The sequence below is a fragment of the Macrotis lagotis genome, chromosome 3 (assembly GCF_037893015.1).
Source record: "Macrotis lagotis isolate mMagLag1 chromosome 3, bilby.v1.9.chrom.fasta, whole genome shotgun sequence".
Lineage (NCBI taxonomy): Eukaryota > Metazoa > Chordata > Mammalia > Peramelemorphia > Peramelidae > Macrotis > Macrotis lagotis.
In genome coordinates this window covers 41,148,614-41,156,293 of record NC_133660.1, presented here as the reverse complement: position 1 = coordinate 41,156,293, position 7,680 = coordinate 41,148,614, and the positions used below count along the sequence as shown (strand labels likewise).

Here is a 7,680-nt window from a genome sequence, read left to right as displayed (position 1 = left end):
GTTGTATGTGTATTTTTGTGTTTAACATATTTACATATTAATCATTTTGTGTATGAGGACTTAGGACTAAGGGAAAAGGAAGAAAACAATGAGATAGAAAAAAACATGAGCATAGTATCCATCCAGATTCTTGGGATTTTTTTTTTTTTGGTTTGGTTTGGTTTTGTCCTCTGGATGTGGATGGTGCTGTCCATAGCAGGCTAATCCTAGCTCTCTGAACTGCTGAGAAGAGCTGTATCCATCAAAGCTGATCAACTCACAATGGTAATTATTAATGTATATAAATGATCTTTTGGTTTTGCTCCCTTTCCTCAGCATCAGTTTGTGTAATTCTTTCCAAGCTTCTCTAAAGTCCCACCACTCATGGTTCCTAATAGAACAACAGTACTCCATAATATTATATACCATAACTTGCCCAGTCATTCTCTAAGTTTTGGGCATCCCCTCAATTTCCAATTCTTTACCACTACAAAATGAACTGCTATGAATATTAACAAAATAAAAATTGTAAAAATGAAACATAAGATAATGTTAATTTGTTGTTTTCTAAGTCCTCATAAAGCTCATGGGATCTTTTTCTACTTGACTTTGTCACCACTGCCCTGTGGTATAACTCTGTGACAGAAAAGAGGTTGCTAGGTTTATTTAAATTTTTCTTTACCTCTTCTCTCAGGTTGTGGTCTATGTAGCAGGATCAGCCTCTGCACCAGTATGTTAAAAAAACTTTACTGAACTCTGATAACAAAGGTGTGGCTACCAACTCCTCACCAGTCATGAAATATTGCTCACTGACTAGAAGGCCTAAAGGAAAAAGAACTTGACTTTGAATAAAACCAAACAAAATTAGATTTGAGTCCATATCCTCACATTTGCCTTTAATTCTCTGAACTCATCTCTATGGGAGAGTTTGCTCTTCTACACATGAGAAGTATTTCACATCCATCAACCCCAATTAATGAACCTAAGAAGATGCTCTATCTAGTACTTTTATCAGGTAAGAACACCTCCTTGATTCTTTAATTACAGAATCAATCAAGGGAAAAATTAGATATGAACCATATCTTAATGGATTTGAGGACTTCTAGGCAATGGATTAAATCAGATAATGCTACCTATGTGGGAAATGTATATGGATCAGTTGAAAGAATTAAGCACATTTATCTGCCCATGCATATAAGAAAAAGGATTTCCAATAGGAGTCATTCAAGCTTCTGGAGAGTGAGCAATTCCTGTATCAGAGGGCAGCCAGAAAGGGGAGGTGGGGGGAGGGGTGACTAAACAAGCTATTCTTCCCTTCTCTTTTGACCAGAGAATAACCTTGTGTACTTCAAAAGGTGGGAAGAGAAGTTTTTATTAGCCTCAGTGGCAGTGTCCACTGAACCTGTGGCAGTCTCCAGAGCAGCTGGGGTTAATGGCAGAAAGTAAGAGTAAGGAAAGGTAGCTTCAGGATTCGGGGTGTGGGGGGGTAAGCAGTCCTCAGAACTCAGCAGAAAATTAGACCAAAGAGGAATTTTCATGAGGATTCCCATGAAGAAAAGACTTCCAAAAGCCTTGAACTATGAGTTTACCCTTTGGACAAAATGAGCTCTCTAAGTAAATCTTAGAGTTAAGAATAAGCCCGTTGTTCTCTCTAGGGAGCTTGTTATGAGCAAGGGGAGAGAGTATTCCTTGTTTGGGAGATGTTTCTATAACAACTGCCCTTGCTATACTTGGCAAGTAAATATTCCATTTTAAAAAAAAGATAATGATCTCTGGTTGGCTAATTGATGATCATTGGGGAATAGACAAGATGGCTTGTGAATGACTGTGCTGGAAAAGCCTCAATACTTCAAGGTTACCCCTAAAACCCTGGTGGCAGAAGTAGTCAGTCCCATTCTAGGGAACTCAACTTTTCTGTATATTTGAAAGGAATAGCAAATTATACAGTTTTGTGTACAATGAAGTTTCATTTGCAACCATTTTTATGATACTATATGCAATAGAAATGATGTTTTATTGCATATATTAAAAGTAAATTAAAAAGGAGAGAGAATAGAACATACCTGGAGTTAAACTTACACTGGAAAAGAGGAAGTTTTTTTTAATATATGCAATATTTCCCCCCCCAATACATGTAAAAATAAGAACTGGAGTGAGTTTAGAGGCTTCATATAAAATGGGGGTGACAATACTTGTACCATCTAATTCAGGGATATTGTGAAAAAATACTTGACTATACAGTATTCCATATTAAATTCATTAGGCACTCTTAGCTCCTGGTATGACAATGTCTTAACTGCAAATTCAGTGCCCTCTCTCCAGGCCTCATCTTTACTGACTTTGCAGCCTTTGATGAGGTGGAACGTTTCTTACCCTGGATATTTCTCCTCCCTTGGCTTTCATATTATTGTTCTCTATGTTCTCTACTCCCTATCAGTTCGGTTCTTTTAAGTTTCTTTTCCTAGATAAAATAATTTATAACCTTTATACTTAGTGTTAGTGATTCCTACTGCTCTTTTCCTGGGACCATTTCTCTTGTACTGAAAGAGAATTACTCTGTGTGTGTGTGTGTGTGTGTGTGTGTGTGTGTGTGTGTGTGTGTCTCAAATTCATCTGATCCCTTTGGTTCAAATGTCATCTCTATATAGATGATTCATTTCCATATATCTAGCTATAGAAAGATAAATACTAACTACAAATAAATGGTAGACCATTCTAATCTTTGTCAACAAAATGTCAAATGGGGTCACAGAGAGTTGGACATGACTGAAATGACTGAAAAACATCATCACCAACAACTAGATCATATAAATAGTAGCTAAATATGGATAAATATGATTTATGGATAGATATAAATGTATAGATATATGTGTATGTATGCATCTCTCTCCTGAACTCTAATCATGCCTTGTCTACTGGATGTCTCATGGATATCTCAAATTCGATGTTAATGTCTTCTCCCTTCAACTTCTGCTATTTTTGTTGAGGCCCCACCAGGTTCCTAATCACCTAGGTTCACTTCCTCACAATTATTTTTGACCCTCTTATTCATGTCAACTCATCTAGTCAGCTGCCAGTTGTCAACTCCATCTAAAATACATCTGTCACATTTGACTCCTCTCTTCTCGTGGGAATATGGTAATAATTTATCTTCCTGCTTCCAGTCTTTCCCTTCTTTAATACATCCCAAGTCTGACCATGCTGCTTTCAGACTGTCTAAAGTGTAAGGTCAGATGTAGGTCCATACTCTCTCGGTTCTGTAAGATTATGGCAACCAGGGAATCTAGCTGATCTTGAATTTTTAGAAGACTCTTGGCTATTTAATCAAAACTTCCTTGGTGGTCTTGTGATAACTGATGGAAATAATACAGAGAAGTTGAGATGCCTCCTATACCCATGCTCACTTCAGAAAGGATCCCAATAACCATTAAGAAAGGTATGAGAGTGGGGACCCTTTGGTACCTTGTGTGCATCTTGAGGGTGACAGGAAGGACCTTATTGTTAGAGGTCACCTCAATGTATGGTGAGAGGTAGCTCAGGGAACCAACCTGCCCAGTTAGTGGGAAGACATATGTATGCAGTGTTTTCCACAGAGAAAGAAAATCTGTCTCCTCTCAAGCATACATCAATATGGAGAGAGAAGAGATGAGCAAACTCATTCAATTTCTAAACAGTGAATCTAGCTTGTTGCAGACTTGCAAGTTCCTGTCTAATGCAAAAATGATTTCAAATGATTTTTCTTTAGACTAGAACAAATTTAAAATGAAGGAGAAAAGAAAAACAAGTGAAGAATGTTAAGTGAAATTTCTTATATATGTTTGAACTGGAACTTTTATTGTTTATTGCAACCCGTGAGTGAAAACAACTGTATCTAGCCTTAAAGTTGTAACTTGTGGAATTTGTTTTTTTGAGGTAAAAATATTTGGGACTATGATAAAGTTTGTTCTAAGGTTTGACTTTGGGCATTGCTGTCTGATGTATCATTAAGTCAGTAATTTACCATTTGGAAGAACTTCTACAGGATAAGGCCATGGAGGAAAGGTGATGCTAAAACTGTTATAGGTGGGTGCCTGGAAACTGGCTGAAAGGACAATCTTCAGTCTCATTCCAAAATAATCTTCTTCTGGCTCAGTTTCCTCATTCTACTTCTTTGAAAAGGAGTGCTTCCTGCCTAGTTATTTCTGAGCTATCACTGCATGGCTAACTGTTAACTGTGACACTTACCTAAAGTTAACAGAACTAAGGATATTTGATCTTACTGTGTATGTGCTGAGTTACCCAGGACTAATTTGATTTGATTTTAATCATGTCCCAACCTTTCTTCTCTTCAGCAGATTTCCACAATCAAAACAAGTAGTCAATGAAAGATATGGGTGCATGCACAACTTGTCCTGGTACCATGAATGTACCCTACCTATTGGTAAGACCAATGCTTCCTAGATTGAGTAACCATATGATATATGCAAGATATATTGATCCAAATATCAACTATAAATTACCAAAGTTGGGGAGTATCATTTTACTATCCCCCCCTTCTGTTTTTTTATTGTTGTTCTTCCTTTTTGCTATTTATATATAATTTATATATATATTAATTTATATAATTTATATTAAAATATATGTATATATTTAAATATAAATTATCAATTCCCAATAGGTTGGACTCTGGACTGAGTATACCATGGAAAAGACCACAAGTTGAAGAGCCTCACTTTCTCTTCAAGAGGAAAATGCCTGCCTTTGATGACCTCTGCTAAGCTTCCTAGTGCTACTGGTTTTGCTTGTCTTTTTGTTTGTCATCTACTTTGTTCTGCAAAATCATTGACACACAATGAATACCATGGAAACAATGTAAAGACTGGCAAATTGCCTTCTGTGTGGGTGGGGGGAGGGAAGTAAGATTAGGTGAAAAATTGTAAAACTAAGAATACATAAAATCTTAAAAGAATCATCAATACAAGTATCATTGATACCCTTGTGGATATGGTCACTTGTGGTTACTCCTTACTCTACTTCTCCTTCACATTCTCTTTTTCTGATTGCTAATGATACTATTCATTTTCTTAGCCTGACCTCCTGCTGGTTGTACTGTAGGAACCCTAACTCTAATGTGTAACCCCCAAAGTGACAAATTTGGGACCCAAAGACCATGGTAAGGGGTTATCTTCCTAGCAAACTCCCTGTGAACCTATGGACAAACGTTTCTCAGGAACTAGCTACATTTGGAATCATATTTTATGGTTCATCCTCACCTCTGATATCTTCTACCCGTCCTCACCCCAGCATGCTCAATACCCTTCCTGTTTCCAGGCCTTTTCTTCCATGGGAAGTGATGTTGGAAACCTCATCTTTTCTCTCTACACTTATTTCTTCTTCTTTAGACCAGGAAAGCCCTGACCTATTGATTGACAGCTCTTTGAGACCACCCACATCTCTAGCCCCCAAGTTATCCAGTCCAGAGGTCCTCTAGACCCTTCCACACAATAGTACTGCAAAATGACCATCTCATGGCAAAATTCTAACTGCTGTTCCACACCCTATTTGCCAAGATCAAGTGCCACCACTTTCTGGTCCTTTCTACATACCTATATCACCCTTCTGTGCTAGAAGCACCCATTGAAGACTAGGTCATCCACCCAACTCCCATGAAGCATCCCACCATCCTTTAAGGCACCCCCATCCCTTTTGCAACTAGAAACCTCCTTCATCTTGTACTGTTAGAATAGTAGCTAGAAACTCTCAAGCAGGACGTGTGATTAGCAACACTTTGTCCCCTCACTGTCCAGAGATGTTGGTCTAATCAGTCTCCCACAGTCTGCACAAATGTGGTTGCTTTTCCACCTAACCAACAGTTACACTTGTTAGGTCTCATCCTTCATTACAGAAATGTCAGGGGCAGCTAGGTGGCATAGTTGGGGCAGCTAGGTGGCATAGTGGATAAAGCACTGGCCTTGGAGTCAGGAGTACCTGGGTTCAAATCTGGTCACAGATGCTTAATAATTACCTAGCTGTGTGGCCTTGGGCAAGCCACTTAACCCCATTTGCCTTGCAAAAACCTTAAAAACAAAGCAAAACAGAAATGGCAGCGCCTCAGCCAAACTTTATAGGAAGATAAGGATTCTGAAATTAGAAATTAAGAAGAAATGAATTCTAAGCAATAGGAGTGGTCTGTTCAAAGATAAGGAGGTAAAAGATGCGGTATTGAATTGGTAAAACAGCTCATGGTTCAGTTTGTCTGGGTCTTAGTTTATAAATCATTCTACAAAAGCAGGAAGAAGGTAGACTGAGAAGGACTGGATGTGAAAGATCAATCCTTGGTATAAGGAGGACAGTAACGTATCTTCTACCCCAACCTCTCTTCATAAAAAGTTAAAACAAAAGGTGGCTAGGTGGTGCAGTGGATAGAGCACTGGCCCTGGAGTCAGGAGTACCTGAGTTCAAATCTGACCTCAGACACTTAATAATTACCTAGCTGTGTGGACTTGGGCAAACCACTTAACCCCATTTGCCTTGCAAAAAAACCCTAAAAAATATTATAGGACTACTCAAAAGTCATGACAAGGCAAATGGGGTTAAGTGGCTTTCCCAAGGCCATACAGCTAGGTAATTATTAAGTGTCTGAAGCTGGATTTGAACTCAGGTACTCCTGACTTCAGGGCCGGTGCTCTATCTACTGCATCACCTAGTTACCCGCAAACTGAAGTTTTAAATGGACTAAAGGGAGATGCAAAAACATAAAAAAAAAAGTTAAAGCAAAAAGGCTGGAATGATGTATTCAGGTCTGGGTTTCATTCTTGCCCAGTTGAGCTCAGTTAAGTATCATTCCCTGAGAAAAATATTCTTATCCACCATGAAAACCCCAGAGAACTCTTAACTCCCATAGAAACCACAATACCCTGTTTTTCTATAGCACTTATTCTATAAAAAGCATGTTCCACCAACTACCCAGTGTTGGAGTCTGTTCAGACTTCAACCCACTGTTTCTTCCTTCAACAAACCTTCCTCTATATTTGTACTGTTGTCCTCCTTATACTATAGACTGACCTTTCACATAGAATAACTCCCCATTCCTTCTCAGTTTGACTCCTTCCTATTTTTGTAGAATGATTAATAAACTAAGGTCCAGACAAATTGAACCATAAACTGTTCTATCAATTCAATACTGCATCTTCTACCTCCTTGTCTTTGATCAGAGCACTCCTATTGCTTAGAGTTCATTTCTTCTTAATCTCTAATTTCAGAATCCTTATCTTCCTATAAAGTTGGTCAAAGTGCTTCCATTTCTGTGAAATCGTTTCTGAAGCCCCATTTGATATCATTCTTGTCTTGTTCATTCTTCTTTATGCTATACTTTATTTTATCCTTTAATAGCATATAAATTCATAGAAATCAAGTATTCTTTTGTCTTTCTATCTTTAATGCTTTCTTCATGGTAAATGCTTAATAGATATTTGAGTTGAATTGTAACTGCCACCATTTTGGTAAATGTTAAAAATTTTCTAGTTTCTCTGACCACAACAAATGCCTAATGAAATCATATTGTCTTCAAAATATAAATATAAATATATATGATCCTACTGTCTCTATGGAATATTCTTTTCATGAAGTCAGGAATTGCTTTATTTTCATCTCTATCCTTGGAAACTAATACTATTAATAGTTTCAGTATTGAAGAGGGCCATACCAATCAACCAAATAATT

General features: G+C 37.7%; 1 long non-coding RNA gene across 2 annotated transcripts; it reads left to right on the top strand.

Annotated features, from left to right (window-relative positions):
* Positions 1-800: 800 nt before the first annotated feature.
* Positions 801-4,816, top strand: LOC141516056 (uncharacterized). 2 transcript variants are annotated; one of them, XR_012476598.1, is made up of 3 exons: positions 801-994; positions 4,314-4,399; positions 4,637-4,816. It is a non-coding gene; the product is annotated as an uncharacterized LOC141516056 (long non-coding RNA). The 2 variants fall into 2 exon arrangements; XR_012476597.1 differs by having other exon boundaries at positions 4,311-4,399.
* Positions 4,817-7,680: the final 2,864 nt, after the last annotated feature.